The sequence below is a fragment of the Canis aureus genome, chromosome 33 (assembly GCF_053574225.1).
Source record: "Canis aureus isolate CA01 chromosome 33, VMU_Caureus_v.1.0, whole genome shotgun sequence".
Taxonomy (NCBI): Eukaryota; Metazoa; Chordata; class Mammalia; order Carnivora; family Canidae; genus Canis; species Canis aureus.
This window is the reverse complement of record NC_135643.1, coordinates 14,013,844-14,039,807: the sequence shown is the minus strand read 5'-3', so window position 1 is coordinate 14,039,807 and position 25,964 is coordinate 14,013,844. Positions and strand designations below refer to the sequence as shown.

Below are 25,964 nucleotides of genomic sequence, written 5' to 3'. Positions count from 1 at the left end.
AGGGTCTCTATCTTAAGTTCCTTAAACATAATCACATTCAAAAAGTCCCTTTTGCTATGTATGGTAACATACTCATAGGTACCAGGGATGAGGGTATGGACATCATTTAGGGGCCATTATTCTGCCTATTACACCACTGTAGAAGCAATATTTATATGGTTCCAGGAAAGCTTCTTGATTTCATGAAATTTATCCATAAATAACTTGTGAAATTAATTGTGGAAAATTGTTAGCAATGAAAATGATTCTTCTCTAAGAGCAATGTAAATTTTTATTGTCCACAGCAATCTAGAGTAATGTTATCCATTATAGATGGGATTTGTGTCTAGGAGAGAGAATAACCTTAAATCTTACAGCTATTGCCCTATAGGATATTAAGTAGTTCGGTATCTATTAGGAAACTTATTTCAGTATTCCCTGATGGACTACAAAAATCCCAGTTCATCAAATTCTCCTATAAACCAGTTTTAGCATCTCCTGATTCTCTCATTAATTAATTAGTTGAATAAAGCCATTGTTTATTTTATATTTATATGATGGTCAAGTTTCAACTTTTTGAAAATTATACTTTAGCAAATTGGAACGGAACTGTTTTAAAAATTACTATTTACAAATACTTATTTTCTGGGAATTTATATTTCTGATAAATTGGAACATCTATATTAACATCACACTCAATGAGTTTTTAAATTTTTTCTCTTTTATGAAATGGGATAATAAAAGAAAATAATTGACATTATGATGTTTTTATGAGGCTTAAATAAGATAATGTATTTAGTACTGCATCTGACAGAGTTAAGCTTAGAAATAATAGTTATTTTTAACATTAATATTAATACTCAAAATGACAGTTGGAAATTAATATGCTACTGAGATGTATGTAAATATAGCAATAGGGCTGAAAAATCATTGCTTTGACATTAATGTTATTAGTCAAACACCCTTACTGTTACTTTGACTACTATTTCTGAAACATGTTTAAGCTTTATTAGTCAGTACTAAATGGAAGAAAAGTAATTCCACACAGCAACAAAATTCTATATTGATAATATAAGATATACTTTTTAAAATTCAAGTAATAGAATTATTAATTATGGTTCTTTTTAAAAAGATTTTGTTTATTTATTCATGAGAGACAGAGAGAGGCAGAGACACAGGCGAGGGGAAAGCAGACAGGGAGCATGCAGGGAGCCCGACATGGGACTCAATCTGGGGACCCCAGGACCACGCCCTCGGCTGAAGTCAGGCACTAAACCACTGAGCCACCCAGGGATCCCAATTATAGTTCTTAATATAACATTAATTGTTTAGATTTATAACAATAAGAGAGCATTTTAGAATGTGTTGAAACATGTTTTAGTAAGAAACAAGCATATTTTAAAAGCTTTTCTTGTCATTTTTGTTATTTGGGTTTTCACATCAAGGCAATCCCACTCTGCATTTTACAAAAGTAATTTATATATTAATCAAGTTTCAATTATAATGCTGAACAAATTTGGGCGAGTTTTACTACATAGAGGATTTTGTATTAGTTTAAAGAATCTTTTCACAATCCATTTTATAGTTTATATAAAAATCAAGTTATTTTAAATATGGCTAAATACATAAATACTTCATTGTTTGATATATTATGTAATTGTAATTAAATACATATATACTTCATTGTTTGATATATTATTTAATTGTAATTGACTGGATGATTTTTAATTTTATATTGAAATCTGTCATTAAATACTATGTTACATGGCATATTTCCTTGGATAAATTTACATTAACTGTATTAGCTTTTTAATGCTGCAAAACAAGTCACCACAAATATAGCAACTTAAACACTCATTTTTTTTAGTAACAATTTCATTGGTCAGAAGTCTGTCATATAGCACTTGGGTTCTGCTTGCAGTATTACAAAGATGAAATCAAAGTATTAGTTTGTTCTTTTCTGAAGTTTCTTGAGTAAAAGAAAAAAAAAATCACTCCTAAGCACTGACATGTTCATTCTGTAGGGAGAGTTAAGTTCCTTGCAGCTGAAATAACAAAGTCCTCATTTCCTTACTGATTCTCAACTGGAAAGAGGCAACTAGAGCCTACTGTCATTCTGCCTCATAATGTCCCTCATCTTTAAGCCAAAAAGGAAGGCCAAATCCTTCCCATGCTTGGTATCTCTGAGTTCATCCTTCTCTAACCTTTAGACTAGAAGTTGAAAGTCTTCCATGATTGCATCAAGAAAACCTGAATGAGTGCACTATTTAAAGGTCAATAACATAGGAGAGAGGAAGATGGCAGTGCAGGAGGAAAACCCTAGGTTCACTTTGTCCCAGGAACACAACTAGGTAACTATGATATCATCCTTAATAACGCAGAAATTGACTTGAAGACTAATTGTGGTTCTCTCCACAACCAAAGGGAAAGATAAGGCCACATGGAAGATGACAGGAAGTACAGAGATGTGGTTTAGGGAAGAAACAGACTGTAAGAGCTGTGAAGAGGAGGGAATCATGGTTGCAGAGAAGGGTGAGAGAGAGAGAGGAGCACAGATGGATGAGCAGAATGTTTCCCAAAATCCACTGGCATGGAAAATGAGCATGGCTGAATTTCATGAGTTCCTGCAAACAATAGGGCTTAAAGCCTGGAGGTTAAAGGTCAGTAGACTTGGATGAGATAGACGTGAAAGTAACTGCCTTGCTCCTGGGAGAAAACAGGTATTCAACCTGGGATAAGACAGCATGGAAACAGCAATATGAAAAGCATCTGGGACACACAATGGGGGGATTATTTGCTCTTCTCAGAGTGTGTCCCTGAGAGGCAGCATTCATGGAGACACCTCTCCAGAAACAAAGGAGCTAGCCAGCACCATTTCGCTTCTCCACTCCTCAGCATAAACACAGAGCCACCTGGGGATGTACTGCCTACAATGCCTGCCTAGCTTGCTTACATCAATTCCTACCCTGATGTGTTCCAGTGGAACTGCCCTTCTCAGTCAAGCTTGTCTCAGTCTCAGCTTAGTGGACCCTCCCCATAAAAGACTAGCACAAATCCCTGCCCACACATCTCCTGACAGAGAGTTCTGCAGGGCCTCAGTTGTGGTGGAGGAGGTTTTGACTCATTTCGCAAGCAGACCAGAACACACTTAGTTAAAAGTCACCACATTCAGGCCAGCCAGGGACCAAACACTGCCCACAGCAGGCAAGGAAAGCCTTTTGGTTGACAGAGCAACCAAAACACAACAGCAGAACTCACACAGCAAACACCTGAGATACTCTGAGGCACCAAACCCCAGGCACTACATGACCTCTTCTTCACAAGGCCATTATGCTCATGAGCAGGAGACAAAACTGGCTTTTCTAACACAGAAAAGAAGGCAAGACTTAGATAAAATGCCAATATGGAGGAATTTATCCTCAATGAAAGAACAAGATAAGGCTATGGCCAGAGATCTGAGTGAAACAGATATAAGCAACATGCCTGAAGGAGAATTTAAAGCAACAATCATAAAGATTCTCAATGGGCTTGAGAAAATAATAGAACACATCAGGAAGACCCTTATAACAGAGATAAAAGAGTTAAAAAGAATCAGAAATGATGAGTGCATTAAATGAGATTAGAAACATACTTGATGCAATGAATAGTAGGCTGGCAGAAGCAGAGGAATGAGTTAGTGACCTAGAAGACAAAATAATGGAAGGTAATGAAGCTGAACAAAAGAGAGAAAAAACAATTACGCAACATGAGAATAGAATTTTTTTTTTTTTTACTTTATTTGACACAGAGACAGAGAGAGAGAGAGAGAGAGAGAGCAAGCAGGGGGAGCAGGAGGCAGAGGGACAGGGAGAAGGAGACTCCCCACTGAAAGGGAGCCTGTCACGGGGCTCAATCCTAAGACCCAGGAATCATGACCTGAGCTGAAGGCAGATGCCTAACCAACTGCCCCACCCAGGTGCCCGAACATGAGAATAGATTTAGGGAACTCAGTAACTCCATCAAATGCATTAACATTCATACTATAGGAGTTCCAGAAGAAGAATAGAAAGGGGGCAGAAAAATTATTTGGAGAAACAATAGCTGAAAACTTTCCAATTGGAGGAAGGAAATAGACATCCAGATCCAGGAAGCACAGAGAACTACCATCAAAATAAAAAACACATCCATACCAGATATACTATAACTAAATTGGCAAAATATAGTGATAAAGAAAAAATCTTATAAAGTGACAAAACAAAAAAGTCCTTAACTTACAGAGAAAAACCCATAGGGCTAGCAAGAGATTTTTTAACTAAAATATGGCAAACCAGAAAGGAGTGGCATGATAAATTCAAAGTGCTGAATGAGAAAAATCAGCAGCCAAGAATACTCTATGCAGCAAGGCTATCATTCAGAAGAGAAGCAGAGAAAAAGAGTTTCCCAGACAATCAAAAACTAAAGAAGATCAAGACCACTAAACCAGCTTCGCACAAAATATTAAAGGAGACTCTTTGAGTGGAAATGAGAGACCAGAAATGACAAAAACGAAAAAGGATGAGAGAAAATCTCTAGAAACAATGATGAAACAAGTAAGAAAATGGCAATAAATACATATGTATCAATAATCACTCCAAATGCAAATGGACTTAATGCTCCAATGAAGAGACATAGGGTATTAGAATGAATAAAAAAATAAAATCCATGCTGCCTAGAAGACACTCATTTCAGATCACAAAACACATGCAGATTGAAAATAACAGGATGGAGAAACATTTATCATGCAAATGGATGCCAAAAGAAAGCCAGGATAGCAATACTAGATTTTAAAATAAAGACTATAAAAATAAATAAATAAATAAATAAATAAATAAATAAATAAATAAATAAAAATAAAGACTATAGAAAGAGACAAAAAAAAGACACTATATATTGATAAAGGGGACCAAAAAAGATATAATAATTCTAAATGTTTATGCACCCAACATGGGAGCACCCAAATACATAAAATAATTCAAAACAAATATAAAGAAGCTCACTGAGAACAATACAATAATAGTAGGGGATTTTAACACCCCACTTATATCAGTAGACAGATCACCTAAACATAAAATCAACAAGGAAACAATGGTTTTGAATTACCATATGGACTTAACAGATATATTCAGAACATTCCACCTTAAAACAGCAAAATCTACATTCTTTTCAAATGCACATGGGACATTCTCCAGAATAGATCACATATTAGGTCAGAAAACAGGAATCAACAAATTAAAAAAGACTGAAGTAATATCATGCATATTTTTGGAATACAGTGCTATGAAACTAGAAATCAGCCACAAGAAAAAAATCCCAAAAGACCACAAATAATGGAGGTTAAATAATATCCTACTAAACAGTGAATGGGCAACCAGGAAGCCAAAAAAAATACATGGAAACAAATAAAAATGAAAACACAGCAGTCTAAAGCCTTTGGGATGCAGGAAAAGTGGTCCTAAGAGGGAAGTATATAGCAATAGAGGCCTATCTCAAGAAGCAAGAAAAATCTCAAATAAATCATCTAATGTTACACCTCAAGGACCCAGAAATATTACAACAAATGAAGCCTAACAGCAGCTGAAGGAAATCATAAAGATTAGAACAGAAACTAAAGAAACAAACAAAATAATAGAACAGATCAATGAGACCAAGAGCTGGTTCATTGAAAATATTAATAAAATTGATAAACTTCAGGGTGTTTTGGGGGCTCAGTCAGTTAACTGTCTGCCTTTGGCTCAGATCATGATCCTGGGGTCCTGGTATGGAGCTCCGCATTGGACAACCCTGCTCAGTGGGAAGTCTGTTCCTCCTTCTCCCTCTAATCCTATCCCTGCTCATTCTCTCTCTCTCTCTCTCTCTCTCTCTCTCTCAAATGAATAAAAAAAAAAAAAAATGATAGTTTTTTAGTCTCTAGCTAGTACCATCGAGAGAGAGAGAGAGAGAGAGAGAACACAAATAAGTTAAATCAGGGATCCCTGGGTGGCGCAGCGGTTTGGCGCCTGCCTTTGGCCCAGGGCGCGATCCTGGAGACCCGGGATCGAATCCCACGTCGGGCTCCCGGTGCATGGAGCCTGCTTCTCCCTCTGCCTATGTCTCTGCCGCTCTCTCTCTCTCTCTCTCTCTCTGATATGACTATCATAAATAAATTAAAAAAAAAAAACACAAATAAGTTAAATCACAAATGGAGAGGAGAAATAATGACCAGTACCACAGAAATATAAACAAATATAAGAGAATATTATGGAAAAATATATGCCAACAAATTAGACAGCTGGGAAGAAATGGATAAATTCCTAGAAAATATAAACTGCCAAGACAAAACAGAAAACTTGAACAGACTGATAACCCATATGAAATTGAGTCACTAATTATAAAACTCTAAACCAACAAAAGTCCAACACTAGATGGCTTTATAGACAAATTCTACAAAAAATTTAAAGAAGAGTTAATACATATTCTTCTCAAACCATTCTAAAACAGAGGAGGAAGGAGAATTTCCAAAGTCATTCTATGAGGCCAGCATTAATTACCCTGATACCAAACCAGATAAAGATACCACTTAATAACAGAAGTATAAGCCAATATCCTGATAAATATAGATGCAAACAATAGAATATCAACAAACTGAATTCATCAGTATGATAAAAAAAATCATTTACTGCAATCAAGTGGAATTGTATTCCTGGGTTGCAAGGGTCGTTCAAAATAGTACTCATACAGGATGCCTGAGTGGCTCAATGGTTGAGCATCTGCCTTTCGCTCAGGTCATGATCCCAAGGTTCTGGGGTCGAGTCCTGCATCAGGCTTCCCACAGGGAGCCTGCTTCTCCCTCTGCCTATGTTTCTCCCCACTCCATGTGTCATGCATAAGTAAAGGAATAAAATCTTTTTTTTTAAAAAAAAAAAAAAAGATACCTAGGAGTAAACCTATCGAAAAAGGCTAAAGACTTATACTTTGAAAACTATAAAATGCTGATGAAAGAAACCAAAGATGACACAGAAAAGTGTAAAGACTTTCCATGCTCATGGTTTGGAAGATCAAATATTGTTAAAATGCCTATAATACCCCAATCTACACATTTAATGCAATCTCTATCAAGAGACCAACACTATTCTTCATAAAACTAGAACAATCCTAAAATTTGTATGGAATGACAAAAGACCCCAAATAGCCAAAGCCATCTTGGAAATGCAAAGCAAAGCTGGAGGCATCATAGTTCTGGACTTCAAGTTATATTACAAAGCTGTAATAATGGAAACTGTGTCATACTGGCACAAAAACAGACACAGAGATCAAGGGAAAAGGATAGAAAACCCAGAAACAAACCCATAACTATATAGCCAATCTTCAACAAAGCAGGAAAGAATACCCAATGGAAAAACAACAGTCTATACAACTAATGGTGTTGGGAAAACAGGACAGGAACATGCAAAAGAATGAAACTGAACCACTTTCCTTCACCGTACACAAAAATAAATTTGAAATGAATCAAAGACCTAAATGTGAGATCTGAAACCATTAAAATCTTAGTAGAGAGCACAGACAATAACTTCTTTGATATTGGCTATAGGAACTTCTTTCTAGATATGTCTCCTGAGGCAAGGGGAACAAAAGTAAAAATAAACAATTGAGATTTCATCAAAGTAAAATGTTCCTGCACAGTGAAAGAAACAATCAACAAAACTAAAAGGCAACCTATGGAATGGGAAAGAATATTTGCAAGGTACACATATAATAAAGGGTTAGTATCCAAAATATATAAAGAACTTCTAAAACTCAACACCCAAAACCAAAATAATCCAATTAAAAAATGTGCAGAAGGGGAGCCTGGATGGCTCAGTCAGTTGAGTGTTTGACTTTTGTTTTCAACTCAAGTCATGACTTTGGAGTTGTGAGATCAAGCCCCAAGTTAAGACTCTGTGCTCTGCTGGGGAGTCTGCTTTTACACTGCTGTTGGAAATGCAAATGGGAGCAGACACTGTGGGAAACAGTATGAAGGTCCCTCAAGAAGTTAAAAATAGAACTACTCCATGATCTAGCAATTGTACTACTAGGTATTTACCCAAAGAATACAAAAATACTAACTCAAAGGAATACATGCACCCTAAGGTTTATGTCAACATTATCTACAATAGCCAAATTATGGAAACAGCCAAGTGTCTATCAAATGATAAATGAATGGATAAGGAATATGTACTGTGTATACACAAACGTGCACACACACACACACACACATATACTGGAATATTAGCCATAAAAAAGAATAAATCTTGCCATTTGCAAGGACAGGGGTAGTGCTATTTTCTTATGCTAAGAAAATAAGTCAGTCAGGAAAGACAAATATCTTATGATTTTACTCATATGTGAAATTTAAGAAACAAAAGAAACAAGCAAAGGGAAAAAATGAGAGACAATCAAGAAATAGTCTCTTAATTATAGAGAACAAATTGATGATTACCAGAAGGGAGGTGTGTGGAGGATGGGTAAAATGGGTGATGGGGATTAGGAGTATACTTATTGTGATGAGCACTGGATGCTGTATGGAAATGCTGAATCACTGTATTGCACACCTGAAATTAATATTGTACTGTATGTTAACTAACTGGAATTTAAATAAAAACTTAAAAAAAAGTCAATGACTTAGAATATTAATTACAAAATACCTTTTCCTTATGAATTAGCCTAATCTTTATACACTGTCCTAGGGATTATAATGTATATAGACAGGAGGTAGGAATCTTGGAGACCATCTTAGAATTCTGCATACCAGTGACATTTGGCTTAATTGGGGACACCTGGGTGGCTCAACGGTTGAGCTTCTGCCATCGGCTCAGGGCCTGATCTTCAAGTTCTGGGATCGGGATTGAGTCCCACATCAGGCTCCCTACAGGGAGCCTGCTTCTCCCTCTGCCTATGTCTCTGCCTTCTCTCTGTCTCTCATGAATAAATAAATAAAATCTTTAAAACAATTGGCTTAATTGGAATAAATATAATATTGATACATTTTTTCCTCAAATTGTATGTTTATATTATTGGGCACTGATGATGAAAAGAATATGTTCTAATTAAAAGTAAATGGTTACATATTTCTAAGAGAACATGAGTTACATTTTATTCCTAAGATGTTTTTATTTAACACTTATAAGACTCTGCTACGATATTAATTTTCAAATGTTCACCTTGAATACTTTCGTCCGTGGTTTGCTTTTAACCTCTTGTATTTAGCTGAAACTAGAAACAGATGTGCTAGAAAAGCATATGCATGTGCATGTGGGTGCACGCACGCGCAAATACACACACACAAAGTGTTCTCAGTAGATAATTGTGACCTTTGAGATAGAGACAAGCTTAGTTGAAAATCAATACTCAGGATATTTCTCAACAATAAAAAAAATATTTAAAGGTTCAACCTATCAGTAAAACATGGGTTAACATTTTACCACATTTGATAGAAAGTATATTTTCCTTTATATATCTATAAAAAAGTATTTTGTCCAAATAATATATTTGTGAAACATAAAAATGTGAAAGAATATAATAAACTGAATAAAAAACACCAAGTACAGGAGGTGTAGTAGTTAGGATTAATGTGAGGTACAAGAAAGAAAAATAAAATCTACTAATCACAGTGAAAAACAAATTCACTATAGACAAAACAATCTATTTAAGAAATAAAAAAGGCAATTAATGAATTAATGAGGATTGTTTAGAAGATTATTTATCAGCATATGAATCTAGGAAATTTAAGAGTTAAAAGCAGTGAATTTGTAATATTAGTCAATTTTCCATAGACTATGCAGAAAGTTGTACTTTGTCTCAAGCATGAATTAACCAAATAATTGGATCAATTTTCCACTTCGCTCTTGATGTCTTAAAGTGTGAACATTATCATCAACATAATAATACTTGAAAGAATAGCTTTAAATATGTATGTCTCCTAGGACCTGTTGCCAAAGTTGAGTTACAGTTATCAGATCAGGTGGTTCATAGCAAAGGGAACAGAATGAGGAAAAATCCTGTCATTCAGAGTTTCCCTGACATCTGATGGAAAGGCTCTTCTGTAGAACCTGTGTTCGATTGTATGTTCATATTAATCAACTGGTAAATAATGGTAATTTTAACATTATTTAGCATTTGATGGTTTATAAATTGCTTTTAGAGTCATATTGTAATTTCAATTTTATACTAATCATGAGGACTAGTAATTGTATTCTCATACTTTACCAACTACTATGCCATCAACTAATATAGAAACCTAGATTCAACAATTTCCTCTTCTCCTGCATTTTTAAGGTAATCTTTGGGATTCCTATATACAGGAAAACAAAACAAAACATAAAACTGCAAAAAACTGCTCAGCTCAGGAAATTGGTCAACCATCCTCTATATGGTAATATCCACCCTTCAGATGCTGCCAAAGCATGACTATACACGTGAAAAATCACTGCCACTTCTACCAAAATTTCCCAAAGAATCACTAATTCCCCCAAACACCAAGCCTTCACAGTAAGATGAAGCTTTTTTGCCTTTTAAATGAACAAGGAGTTCTCACATAGAAGATCAATTAGTCCCCATGCAAATGTACTTTATGCAGGCGTGCCCTGACCAATTGTCAGGCAAGGCAAACATGCCAAGGCATTTGTAAGTTCCAGGACTGACTGTTTGTTTGTTCATTTTATTATTTTTTTTTTTTTTCAGGACTGATAGTTTAGATCCAAACCAAGGCATGACTTTCTCTACCTAAACTAAGCCTCCTAGGGGTGCCTGGTTGGCTCAGTTGGTCAGGTGTCTGACTCTTGATGTCAGCTCAGGTCTTGATCTCAAGGACCTGAGTTTGGGTCCTGCTTTGATGGATGTGGAGCCTAATTAAACAAACAAACAACAACAACAACAACAACAAAAAAACCCTTAAGCTTCCTTACCAAAACTCAACTCAAATAACAGATGAGAAAACTAAGGTGTAAAAAACTTTGGTCAAGAAGAGTAAATAAATACTTTGATCAATATCACACTGAGAGCAGGAGGCAGACACGGGACACATATTTTCTGTTATCAAAACCTAAGTTTTTTTCCCTAAAGGAACTTTCCCCAAAATAATTTGACAATTTTTAAGATTTTATTTATTTACTTGAGAGAGAGAGAAAGAGAATGTGAGAACATGAGCAGGGGGAGGGGCAGAGGGAGAAGCAGACTCCCACTGAGCAGGATAGCCCACTCTGACAGGGGCTCCATTTCAGGATTCAGATCACGATCTAGCCAAAGGCAGCTGCTTATCCAACTGAGCCACCCTGTTGCCTCTTGACAATTCTTTAGGTACTAATTATATAGAACCACATAATATATGTACTTCACACATACCTACTGCATATTTGTTGTTGTTCTTAACAATATCTTTCCTTAATGAACTTGAATCAACTGGAACCAGACCAAACACATCTGAACCAGGTCTTCCCTTACTGTCTCACAATGATACCCATCTTTCAATTTTCCAACGAATGTCCCCAACAAAAATGAAGCACGAACTGGACTTCTAAAATTCAATTTTTCCTTGAATGAAAGATTAGAATTTATCTTCCACATGTGCTCATACTATAGTGTTTCAAGAGTTTCCTTTAAACATTTTCTTTGTAGGTTAGTACCAATTCATCTATATATTCTAATGATAGAATTAATAGATAGTAATTTTGAGGTGCTACAAATCTATAATATAGATTTTTCGATTAAATTATATATACTACTATGTATTCATTAACCTATTTTTGTTTCGTATTTTTCAGCTGTTTGAATTAATCTTTATGGAGAGAAAATATAATGTAATTTATTGTATATGGTATTAAAGCAGATTTTTGCAAGTAAAAATAATTCCAAAATATTTTAGAGATCTTTTTGGTAAAAAGGCATAAATGAAAAGGACTTTCTAGTTAACTCTTTGTGAATGAAGTAAATAATTAATCAGAACTGACTTTTGAATTCTGGAATTCAAGGATTTTGTTAAGCAAAGTATCTTGGGTTTTGTTTTTGTTTTTTGGGGGTTTTATTTTGTTGTTTTGAGAGAGAAAGAGAGAAAGTGTGAGTGGGTAGGGAAGGATAGAAGGAGAAGGAGAGAATCTTCAGTAGGCAGGCCCCACGCCCAGTTTGGAGCCGAGGTGGGGCTTAATCTCATGACCCTGAGGTCATAACCTAAGCCAAAATCAAGAGTTGAACACTTAACTGACTGAACCACGTGGGCCCCTCATTTTATTTATTCATTTTTTAGTTTTTTTTTAAGTATGTATGCATGTATGTATGTATGTATGTATTTATTTTCAAATTTTTATTTAAATTCCAGTTAGTTAACATTCAGTGTAATATTAGCTTCAGTAAAGTATCCTGTTCTAAATCTTATTTTTTAAAATCAAATGCATGTTTTAAGAGAAAGAAACATACTTGAACAGTTTTCACCAATAGAGGCTAAAATATATTATATGCAGTAACAGCAATTTAAACTTTTTTTAGAAAATATCTGTGTCGATCTCATCACGAAAGAAAGAAAGAAAGAAAGAAAGAAAGAAAGAAAGAAAGAAAGAAAGAAAGAAGAAAGAAAAATATCTGTGCCTTTGTTCTTGACTATTTTTGAAAAAAAATTCAGCGTAAAGAGTTGAGAAGTTTCCTCAGGGGGGTTGTGAAGGAAAGTGTTAACGCAGCAGGTCTGTGTTGTTCAAACCGTGCACATTCCCCATAAGAAGGCATATCTTTAAGACTGGCACCTGGCCAGATCCTGGGAAGTGAATTCTGAGCCTTTAAAATATTCTGTCTGATAAGAGTATTTTTGTCTGCCTGAAACCTGGGGCTGCATAATACCAGGTTGGTCAGATATTTAAACTAACATGATTCATAGCAAATACTTGTTTCGTGCTCTTGAAGTGGGTGAAGTGGGGGTGGGGGGTCAGGGAGGTGGTGGTGGAGTCTGAGTGTATGAAGTCAGTCACACAGGCTTGCATAGCTAAGTAACTGACCTGCAATAAAAACTCTGGACATGAGGCTTAGGTGAATTTCTCTGGTTGACAACACTTCAAATTTTATACTTCAGGAAATCAATGTACAGAAAGGTTAAATAATGTCCCTCTGGTCACATGGTAAGCAGGAAAAATTGAAATTGATATGAACTAGTTCAGCTCCAGATAGAGTCCATTAACTACACAGGTGGTATCATTTACAATATTCAGTGGCACAATTATGCTTGTGTATTTATATTTACTATTATGAAAAACATATACTTCCATATCCTCTGCATTCTAATAAACAAGAAATGTGAAGCACAAAGAAACCTGATTTTATTTCTATATAAAATTATCTTTTAAAAATGGCTGTGACTTTTTTCTTTGTTTTTATTTTTTATTACTAAATGTGCATTTTTGCTGTGAACTGACAAAAGAGGAAGAAGACGAAAGACTTGTATAATAATTCAATTTACAGAAACATAAGATTTAACTCATCTTTTTCTTTTTAAATCCTCCATTCTTATGAATGAAGTTACCCTCCAGTACCCACAAAAACTCTTGATTTTCCAAATTGCACAAAAAGTTCAAGTATGGGAGGAAGTGAGTTGGGAAATGAATTACTCTAATACTATCCCTTAATATCTAAGTTTTAGAGATTTACAAAAAGATCTGCCTGTAATTTTTCATTTCTGAAAGCGAATAACTTCCCCAGGTGCTATATATTAATATCTTATAACATTTAGTAATTATGTGTTGCTTTTAAAAATAGCTATGGGACATGAATGCAAGGAGGTATGGATAATCTTTCTGAAAAATTATATATGAGCAGATGGATACCACATGAAGTATATTAATATGTTAATTGTCTAAATGGAAAAGCCTGTCATGCAATTTGGGGCTATTAATGAGATCAAGAAACCCAACTCTGAAACAAAGAAGTGATTGTATGCCATTGGTAAGTAGATTTTTGTCCTTGCCACTCTGTCAATTTGTAGAATTGCTCCCGTAGGAAAAAGTAAAATTGTTAGATCAGAAAACAGTAGAGTTGTTACCCCTGCATTGCTGAAAATGACTATGTTCATTGAGAGAATAACAGCAGACCTGTTGGGCCTGCATTAAACACAGGCAAACTAAGCCTTTGAAAATACGAAGTACCTCAATTTCAGTATTAAAAATGTCAGTCTGAAAAACTTTACATGTATAAATTTTTTTTAAAGATTTTATTTATTTATTCATAGAGACACACAGAGAGAGAGAGAGAGAGCAGAGACACAGGCAGAGGGAGAAGCAGGCTCCATGCAACAAGCCTGATGTGGGACTCGATCCCAGGTCTCCAGGATCACCCCCTGGGCTGCAGGTGGCGCTAAACCACTGCACCACCAGGGCTGCCCACATGTATAAAATTTAATTTTCTGTTACTTAACACTGAAAATAATAATTACCGAATTTTTCTTTAGTCTTAGATTTTAAGAATATAGATCATTTTTAGTAGTCAAGATGACCTTAGTCAATTAACTTTCCATTTATTAAACAAATACCTATAGACAACATAATATTTATAACTTTCATAAGCACTTAAAGTAAATACAAGAGATGATGGTTTGCATTCCCATATCACTAGTACCAATGTTTTAAATCAATTTACAACCAATGTTGTAAAGCTAGAGTAATACCTGTCTTGCCTACCTCCAGGGTTTCTGTGAATTAGACAATTAATGGAAATCTAGATAGCAGATATGAAATTAGGATTTAATAAATTTTTGTTCAATAAAAAGTAATAGGTTCCATTTATTGATAGTCTATGTCAGGAATTTTCTGATACTTGTGGTGAGCAAACAATGCTCCCCCCCTCCCCAAAGATGTCCATATCCCAATACTTGGGACTTGTGAATATATTATGCAACATGACAAAATCAAGTTAAGATTGTCGATGCAATTAAAGTTGTAATCACCTGACCTTGAGATGGGAGATTAATCCTGGATTATCCAGGTGGATCCAATGTAATCCCATGAGTTCTCAAATGTGGAGAAGGGCAAAGAAAGGGCCAAGGTCATGTAACGTGACAAGGACTCAATCTGCCTTTGATGGCTTTGAAGATAGAGGGAGAAGGCCATAAGCCAAAAAATGTAAGTGGCCTCTAGAGGCCAGAAAAGGCAAGGAATAGATTTTTTCCTAAAACTTCCAGAAAAGTGAACAAACTTGCTGACGACATCTTAATCCTAGTCAACCTAACTGGTATTGGTTTAAACCACTAACTTTGTGCTAATTTATTATGGAAGCAATAAAAAAAAAACTAACACAACAATCTACCTATATTACCTCTTAAGTCTTCAAAATATTTTTTTCACAAGTTGTAAAAGAGAGTATCTAGTCTCAGATATTATGTTATTTATAAAACTAACAAGTCTAACCTATATTTTGCCAAACTCAAAGTCAATTCTCCATCTACATATTACTGAACTTCCTTGTTGTGTAAATATTAAGAGTTTTGATAATACACAGCTTCAATGTTAATAAATAGTAACATTGTTATTGACAGCAGTAATATTATTAGAGAAACTGATAGCTCATTACATAACATTAAAGTGTAGCTTTGCGCAGTGGCAGTATTGTAGCCAATGAGGTTTATCCGAGGCACGATTATTGCTAATTGAAAGTGTAAGTCATGAAATTTCAGATGTACATAGTAAAATGAAAGAAATTATTTGTTAGTTATGATTTCTCATAATAGCATCAAGAAATCTCCATCAAATTTTCCTAAAACAAGTAGAATATTTTAGAAAAACAAAACTCTTCAACTTTTAATCAAGTAGTCCTGGCAGATAGGACACTTGTCTTTTTGTTTTCATTTTGTGAAAACGGATAAGTAACATCTTTCAGAGTTTCAGTTTTGTTGTCTTCTCAATGAAAATATGATCAATTAAAGTTTTATTGGGACAACTAAATGAGATTATATATAAAGAGTTCTCTTAGGAGCACCTGGGTAGCTCAGTGGTTGAGCATCTGCCTTTGGCTCAGGTTATGATCCTGAGGTCCTGGGATCGAGTCCTGCATCAGGGTTCTACAGGGAGCCTGCTTCTCCGTCTGCCTATGTCTTTGCCTCTCTCTGTGTGTCTCTCATGAATAAATAAATAAAGCCTTAAAAAAAAAAAAGATTCTCTTACAGTAAAAGGCATAGATAAGATTATCAATGACTAGAGGATATTATTTTCTCCAAACTTTGCTCAAATCCATCTAATGATATTTAAGTGACATAGAAAAGAGTTACTATAATAAAGCATAATTTTAAAAAATTAGGCTTTTTTATTAAATATGGAGAATAGATAAAATGCTGCTGAAGTGATTGCAAAAAATAATTAAAAAGATGCTAGCCTAAAAGGATAAAAAGAAAGAAACAAAACAAGAAAAAAAGGAAAAAGGAAAAGCTGATACAGGAGTGGGAACTGATAGCATAGTGGAAGAAGTTATAAATCTAACGTCATGCAGAACAGAATTAACATTAAGAAGGGAGCCAAATCAGCCTGCCTACTTCCAGGAAAGAGACTGGACAAATCTCTCCAGAAAAATAAAAATTACATATCATGCTAAGCTATTCATTAATGACACAGTAGATGAAAACATCTCTAAACATATACGGGTTAAGAATGAGAAGGAATATAGTAGTGAATTCAAAAAGAGAAAATACTTGTATTATTCTTTAAGGTGAAAGAGAGAAAAGTAATTAGATTTAAAAGTCTTATGTAGCATTGAGGGTACATTTAAAGTTCAGATCAGGTATTTATTGCAATGATGTAACTGCATAAGTTAACAGAATGTCTGGGCTATTGCTGACAACTGGTGGCTAAATTGAATCACAGAATTTAATAAGAGAGCAGGTAAAAAGTAAAAGAAATAAGGAGAAATTGATGAACCATGAAGCAATAGATAGAGAAAAAGTTAAGGAAGATAGGTAACAGTTTGGGAGAAAATGGTGCAATCAAGGATTTTAAATTTTCGATATAAAAATATCTCAAAAGGTTACATAGGATACTTTCAGCTTCTCTCTCCATATTCCTGCTTGAGAAAGGAGCAAAACATTCGTAAATGTTGCAAGTTTATGATATTAGGAGAGGGAAATTACTATATCATATTTTACTTTATAGTTACAGTTTGGGCAAAATAATTTGTTTAAATTATATCCTCAAAAACACTAAAGATGGTATTGTTTTTTGTTTTTTTAAGAGAATGAGAGAAAGCAAGCACAAGCTGGGGTGGGGAGGGGTGGGTGCTCTGGGGAGGAGGCAGAGGGAGAAAGAGAGTCCTAAAATGAGCTTGGAGCCTTATGCATGGCTGGATTTCAAGACCCTGAGATAATAACCGAGGCAAAAATCAGGAGTTGGGAGCTTAAGCAACTGAGTCATTCAGGCGCCCCAATATTGTATTCTATTTTGTTCAAAGATGCTTTACCATCATATCATTTTTAATATATTTAGGTGTTTATAATTCGTATATTTATTGAGAATCTTTTATGCAACAGGAATTCTGCTAAATTCTAGTACATAGTAAGAAATAGATATTATTCCTATCCTCATAATACTTATAACTCCTTACAAATTTAGGAAAACTTTAATGTATTTCTCTGGTTTATATGACATTATATTAAACAATATTTATAGTTTACTGTTTAAAAGTACATTTAATCTATTTCCTGGCTTGTAATTTTGTAGATTTACTATAGTATTATTGAAATTCATAGAGATAATGTTTCATATTAAGTATCTAACACTAAGTCTATTAAGAAATCATCATCAACAAGCTAAATAGCTGAAGCATTCATTTTAGATGAACAAGAAATATTGATTTATCAAAATAACTAGCCATTTTGCCTTAGAATATATCAGTACTGATACAGGAGTGAAAATACCAGGTTCTATCAAACTCTGCTCAGGTAATATTTCATTTTTGCCTTGTTAAAACAAAAAAAAAATTATACTTCATTTAGTCCAAAGTCTTACATGTGTCAGCAAAAAGAAGATGCTTATTAAGAAGCTTTATAATGGGGGTAATTTCCAAGAGATGCATGAAGATAAGCAAACATGGAACAAAATTTGGTGTCTTTATGAACTATGAATTGATGGGGTATAAACTGTATTTTGGTGCCTAAAGAAATAAAAGCAGCTGCTTTATTTGTTGCTTGCTTATTATGGGTAAATTAATAATTTTAACCAATATAAGTAATATCAAAATAAGTATTAATAGGATATCTTTTAACACTACAATATACCAAAGCAGATCAATATGTTTTACAAATTGTTAACATTTCAGAGAAAGTTAAGAAAGGGCATGAAATTTAACGTTTGTTTTTATAGTATTAAATCAAATATGACTATAGTTTAAATATTATAAAAAATTTTTCTTAGCCTTGCATTTTGTAGTAAATTTATCAATTTTCTTTCCAACTTTAAATATTACCTTTATGTTTATTTCTTTAAAAAATGTATTTGTCTTATTTTAACTTTCATTTTATTTTGAAAGTGAGAAGGCAGATGATTTTTAATGGAATGTATAACATTAAAATATGTTTTACCATTTGTTTCCCTTTTGATTTTTAATTCTGTTTAATATAAAGAATTTCAGAATGACTTTTGTTAAAGTAGGTAGATATTAAACCGATCTAATAAGTGGCAGCCAAATATGGAACATGTCAGTCATTAGTAATGCCAAATAGTAGCTTCAGGAAAAACCAATGAAGAGTATACCACTTGTGAAACGTATTGTGATTTTTGAATTATTCACAGCAATCCCCGACCCATATGCATGGTGATCATTATCATTAATGCCAGGTTCCAATCTTGTAATAATAAAGTAAAAATAAAATCCTGTAATGAGTTGGATAAATAGGTAAATATTATTTATAAAGGCAGACATGTATACTTATAACTGCGCTCCTATGGTCATAGAAGATTACTTGATGAATTTACTTTAATGGCTACACCACTGAAAATAGCCAAATAACTCAGAGGAAGTCTAGATATCTAAGGGAACTTTTGTAAGACCAGGACTTGGCTCAAAAAAGCCTAGAGGGAAAAATCAATTGCTCTTTCATATTGTATAATCTGGAAATATAATTCAAAACTAAATTACTGGGCATAAATTATGATTGATATCCACTAGAATAACATGCTTTAATCTCAACTTTATATATTCAGCCAAGAGGGAGCTATTTGACTTTATAATACTTTACACATCTTTCAGCTAAATTAAAGACACAAACATTAAAGTTAACACTTAAGACATCATGAAGATTTGTGATACTCTCTAGGGCAACATGTAGCCATAAACCAACAAAAGCATCTGTAAATAAGCTGTTTCATTCTTGGACTTAGTCTTGGTGAATGTCTTTTAAAATAATAATTTCAGAAGGCCACTTAGAGTTGTGTGACATAGAAATTACCTGGCAGAGGTGAGGTAGGGGACAGAATGGATCAGAAGATAATGAGAATTGTCCTGTCTTCCTTCTGAATGGATCTACAAAAGGTGAGTTATTACATATTTGTTGTATATTATCTTGTCAAAATCCATTGCCATGGATTTCTAAAATAGATTTTCTGCTATTTTTATAACAGTCTGATAAAAATATCACTGAGAACACCCAGAACAGATTAACACTAACTCAATTAAGATGTTATGATAAAATTAACAACCAATTCCTGATTACATGTTAAGTTACCTACCAATGATTTAAGATAGGCCTAATTTTACTTTTCTTAAGGCTTTTTAAACAACCAGAAAAAATTTTAAACATCCAAAGACAAATTAGATTCACAACATTTTCAGTCATTAAATAAGCTATACCATTAAAGAATCACCCTATAAAAAGAATATCAATGTATTTTTTAAAGATTTATTTATTTATTTGAGAGAGAGAGAGAGTTTACACACCCTAGTGATCAGAGGGAGGGGTTAGAGGGAGAAAATCCTCAAGCAGACCCCCCCCTAAATGCAGAGTCAAATGTGGTGCTTGATCCCAGGACCGGGGGATCATGACCTGGGCCAAAATCAAGAGTCAGATGCTTAACAGACTGAGCCACCCAGGTGCCTCAGTAATATAAATATTTTGATAAAGTAGCTGGAAATTTCGAGTAGTATAAATATTATTGTTCAAGATAAGGTATTAAATAATTTAAAACTATATAAGAAAAGCAGTTCACATAAGGTGAATATATAATAGATAATTTCTAATAAATCATACATTTAGAGTTTAAAATCCCTATAAAGTATCTTTAGCGGCCCATTCATACAGATCCAGCACATCTTCTTTATAATGGACACTGAGTTAACAATAACAAGGAGAACAATTCCTGTAACAGAGAATTTAAATGTTAATAAATTGTGCACCTAACCCATCAGGTTTCATTCCTGTCTAGACTGGACAACTGAAAGCCACTTGGTCAAGTTGTAGCATTGGGTAATTCTCAGTCCTGTGTCTGGATGGCAATTCCAGTACAGTGACTATAATTCCAGAAATCTCTGATTTTTCATTATCCATGTCCCCAACCTGATCGAGGCTGTTTAGAGCTTTGAATCTAGAGAATATTTGGGTTCAGGAATACACCCTTGGTTTTCTGGCTTCTTGATCAAGGGTAGATTATCACTTTGCGCTGTTGTGATCTTGCACCGTTTGCACTTTTGCACTTCCCCCCCTCTCTTTCCCACAGAATATGCAAAACATAGCCAATCTCTGTTTGAGAATGGAGGTCAAACATCACCAATTATACTGTATCCAAAATCTCCTTATGCTAGAGTATAGAGTGTGCCTTTAACTCTAGCAGCAAAAGTGCTGCTACCAGCAGAAAACTTTCAGCCATCAGCCCTTTACAGAACCAGCTGATGGGAGTTCCCCAGAGCAGCTAGATCCACTCACTCATTGGTCAAGGTAAGTATATAAAGGCCCAAACCCCCCACCCCAACTTGGGCCATCCTAGCTTCAAAGCACCCCCAAAGGGTTAGCTTAAACGTTTGCTAAATGACACTGCATTGTAACTCAATTTCTCCCTCTGCCTACTCCTGTCTTCTTTCCCCTCATTCCATAGATGGTGAACCCCAAATCACTCCCTAATACATATCTTCTGTGTTATTCACCATCTTAGGGATGAGAACCCATGAAAATATTGTTAAGGTAAGAAGTGATGAATCAAAGGCTGACAGCTAACTTTGTATAGCATTCAATTTGATTTTATTTAGAAATAATGGTATCTAGAAATGTTTAGCTGCCTACAAATAGGAATGTAGAAATCACTGGTATTTGCACAAGCCCAGAGCCCAGAAGACAGTATGAATTAGAGGAAAGGTAGGCAATGGGGCCAGGCAGACCTGGGCTGAAATCCTGCTTTGCCACCTAATAGCTAGGTTTCAAGTAGACTATAAAATCTCTCAGAGCAGACCTTGCAAACTGGCTATCCTTGGGCTAAATTTGGTTTTGTTTCACCCACATCACAGTTAAACACATAATTCAATTGCCAGCATCAAGATAGGAATACTTCAGATAAAAAATCACATATCCAGATTCTCTTTAAAAACCAAAAACTGAGTAATGCCTAGCTCCCATGAATACATAAAAACAATCACGATAGCTAAGCAGCACCTTATAATTTATATTAAATCTAATTATATTGTTGAAATTGAGGTTCAATGTCTTCAGAAAATGTCTATAAAATAGATAGTGCTATTTGCTACAGAGTAGTTGTGTCTGACCCTACATTCAACTATAATATTTATTTAAAATTAAATGCTTAAAAACATTCTTTTGGGAGGCTAATGAGTACTAGTGATGTCAAAATGCATCTATCAGTCTAATATTCTTAGACAACTAGGAAAAATAAAGGTAAATATGACCAATTTGTTCTATTAATATGATTATTAGTAGGAACATAATCATCTGTTAATACAATATATTTAAAATATCAAAATTTTCTAACTCTCCATTCTCTAAAACTTCCTGATAACTACAAAATATTTGCTATATTCCTCAATTATTGTGGTTGTTAGATAATAATAGGCAATTATCAGCAATGGATGAATACCAAATCTAAAATAAGTATTTATTTACTGAGTACTTTTAGCTTAGTAATTTTTCTTTTAAAAATCATAGACAGGGATCCCTGGGTGGCACAGTGGTTTGGCGCCTGCCTTTGGCCCAGGGCGCGATCCTGGAGACCCGGGATCGAATCCCATGTTGGGCTCCCGGTGCATGGAGCCTGCTTCTCCCTCTGCCTGTGTCTCTGCCTCTCTTTCTCTCTCTCTCTCTGTGACTATCACAAATAAATAAAAAAAAAATTTTTTTAAATAATAAAATAAAATAAAAATCATAGACAATGGCTCTAGAATAATCTCATAGGCCTTTTTATATATCTCCTTGAAATCCTGAAATTGATAAATCTATATTATTGTGTGAGAGCAAGATGCCATAAGTATAACGAGAAGAAAAAAAAAATACAAAGCATATATAGCCCATACTTCTAAGTTAGTGGATATGCATCATATGTCTAAAACAAGTTGTTATTGAATGTCAGTATATGTTTTTATTTACATTGGCTGATAAATATGGGGTAAATCTGATTAGTCATATAATACAGAAGTTGAAGTAAAAGTGGTAAAGCTTGAGATTTTTTAAAGAACTGTTTCAATTTAAATTTCAATTTGCTACTGTAATTCAAATCACAGTAATAATATCATAATAAATAATAGTTTTGTAAAATGGAATATATTTCATTAGCAGACTGAAAATATTAAGTATAACTGACAGTCTAATGCCTCCAGTAAACTCCAGAATTCCTTGGTATAAAATAAGAATTTCACAATTAAGGAAATAAGTTTTATTTATATAACCTCGTGTTTTAAAAAATGTAGCTTTTACATGTGTGATTTTCTAATTTAAATTGTATACCAGAGTGCTATGTTATTTTTCTCTACCACAGTTCATTATATTCTATTAATATTTATACCTCCAGCACATAGCCTAAAACAACACACAGTAGGCATTACACAAATTCCTCTCATGATGACAGGTTTGTTTTCCTTGCCCAGAATAATATGGTCTTTTGTTTTGACCTATAACTAGTTCATTGAAATTCTTAAATGAATATACACTTATATATGTATACACATACACACACACACATACATAGGTGTATAACTTTCCACTTGATAAACTCGTTTTTTTTCTAAGTATATACCTTCAGTTTATAACATCTGATTTCTATAATTTATATTTTCATTGATCTTGTTCTTCTATGTATATATTTAATAAATATTTTATTCATCATATATGGGCCAAAAAATTGTGTCAAAGTATAAATTCTCATCATGCTTTCTACTTTTCTTAAAAAGTGAAAGCTGCCCTTTGGCTGGAACTGCCATCTTCCAGTAATTGGCCAGAATTACTACCACAAAGGGAGAGAAGCACCTGCTGTATATTCTCTAGACTTTTAGGAAACATGGAGTCATTCTTTTGGTCACATATATGCAAATATACAAGAAAGATGATTCTGTAGACATCAGGGAATAGACTCTATTAAAAAAGAAATCCAAAATAACAAACAAACAAACAAAAAAAAACAAGAAATGCCCCCCCAAATGTTATCATGGCAAAACCAGCAGAGTTTACGTTACTCAGCATGCTACTAGCATTGTTGTAAACAAATGAGTTAAGAGCAAGATTCTTGCCAAGAGAATTCATGTACATATTGAGCAAATTAAGCACTCTAAGAGCAGAGATAGTTTCCTGAAGCCTGTGAAGGAAACTGATCAAAAAAAGAAGGAAGCCAAGAGAAAGGTACTTGGGATCAACAGAAATACCAACCTGCTCCACCCAGTTAATTACATTTTGTGAGAACCAAAGGAAAGGAACCTGAGCTGCTGGAACCTATTCCCTAAAAATGCATGGCATGATAGGTATGGAGGGGGAAAAGGCTAGAGTTTTCTACCATTTAGTTAAACTAGGTTATTTGGGGAAGTTTTCACAGTATGTGTATTTTCCTCGATCTTTAGATGAGTACTTTGTTAAATTTAGCAAAGTACCATTGTTTTGTTTTTGTTTTTTTGTTTGTTTGTTTTTTTTTTTTAATTTCATCCCTAGGAATTGCTTAATATGCTGGCATATTAGATGCTGTTTGTTACAGTTTTGCTGTTTACATTTAATTGCATAGGTGATATTGAAAAGAACATGAGTACTGGCTACTGTGCATATTATAAATGTCGATTGGTAGCATACTAAAAAATAAGTTTAGATGTCTAATTTTTATTATAATATAATTTGTTGCCTTAAATTAAATGCTGATAAGCTATGGTTTCCATTGTGAAATCTAAGATGTGTGATATTCATGGCCTTGAACATAAATCATTTCCTTTTTATTGATCTATATCAGTATACTTTTAAAACAATATCTTGCTTAAGGCAGTGATTATTATTATCATCTGAAGTGAAACGGGACACTAGTGAATTTAATGACTACAAATTTCTTTAGGCAATAGTTAGTATTTAGTATTTGTAAAAACATTTATTTTTTTTCTGAGTATGCTTGTTATTTTCTTGTATTCAAATCATTCTGACATTTACAAAGATGAAATTAAAACTGAACTGTTATTTGGAACTAGGAAGACTACAATCGCACAACAAGCACATTCTCATGGGAAGTTAATCACAAATACCAAAATTGCTGGTAAAAATAATGAGCTTTAAATACTTGCAGACAATGAGGAAAGTGGATCCCTGTATATTTTAAAACTCTAGAAATATTAAATACAAATAAAAGTAACTAAAAAAAAAATAAAAAAAAAAATAAAAGTAACTAAATAGTTTAACAGATAAATAGAAGTCATTGGCTGTAAAAACATGTATCTGGATAATTTTAAATTAATCTATAATATGCCTACATATTTTTGATGTTTCACCTACTGCATTATCTAAGATGAAAACCATCAGAATAAATCTTCTCATGGCAAGTCTCTGGGTTCTATATCTGTATTATGTCAAAATGCCTTCCCATATAAATTATAGTATGTGAAGCTTTAAAAAACGCTTCATACATTTTTCACGTTTGTAAAAGTGAAAAACTCAAGAAGGGAAAAATGGATTTTTTTGGTTAGCATATTTTTGAGCAAAAAATACATTTCAGCAAACTTCCTACTGGGAAAACAGTAATTACTTAAGTTGGCAGCACACATCTGGCATAATAAAGACGGGAATATAAAAGTCCTTGATGTAACCCAAGTGTTTATCAGTTTTTAGAACACTCCTGTTCTTGCCAGATCCAAGGAAATATTTAATTAGGAATTGGCTCTCTTCTCATCTTCACCAACTCAAAGGTGCTGTCCTTTTTACCCTCCTGGGTACTGAAGAGTTCAGTAGCATAAATAACATCATATTCTACTTCCCAAATACCTCCATTAGTAACTAGATAGGATGATAAGTAAAATTCTTTAGCTTTGGGATAAGAAAAGTTAAATCTGCATTCAGTTACAGAAATACAAGTTCTCCCCAAACACTGGCACGCTTTCAAGAACTTCCATTTGGAAATTCTCCATAATATTTTGGCTCCTGTACTTTTAGGAGAGCTTTTAGCTGGCTGATACATAGCAATGTAATAGCTATATAATTCCATATGTAAGCTGCTTCCATGTAGAAACCAGCAAAAAATGCAGGTTCTGGATGTGCCCATATATTACTGATATTCCCCAAATCATTATAGTGTTTTTAAATTCCTTAAATATTTTTACTATTTAAGAGTGAAGTGAGACTTTGACAAAATAATCCAATTTTATTATTTTAAAAATTTAAACAGTGCATACATGGAAAAAATTGAAACTCCCCCTGGAACACTCCACCCTAACTCTCAAGAAGAGATAAGTGGTATAATTTGACTTAATCTTTAATCTTTGTTTCAAAGCTTAAAAGTTTACTTTTAATTTCATAATATATCATGGACATCTTTCTATGGTAGTAAATATAA

The 25,964-nt window shown here is 33.9% G+C and overlaps 1 protein-coding gene and 1 non-coding gene across 7 annotated transcripts in view; one reads left to right on the top strand and one right to left on the bottom strand.

The window, feature by feature from the left end:
• CCSER1 (coiled-coil serine rich protein 1) overlaps positions 1–25,964 on the bottom strand; it is a 1,371,014-nt gene that overhangs the window by 948,606 nt on the left and 396,444 nt on the right. The gene's annotated exons all lie outside the window — the stretch shown is intronic.
• LOC144304400 (U4 spliceosomal RNA) lies at positions 15,565–15,703 on the top strand. The gene has a single exon (XR_013371317.1). It is a non-coding gene; the product is annotated as a U4 spliceosomal RNA (small nuclear RNA).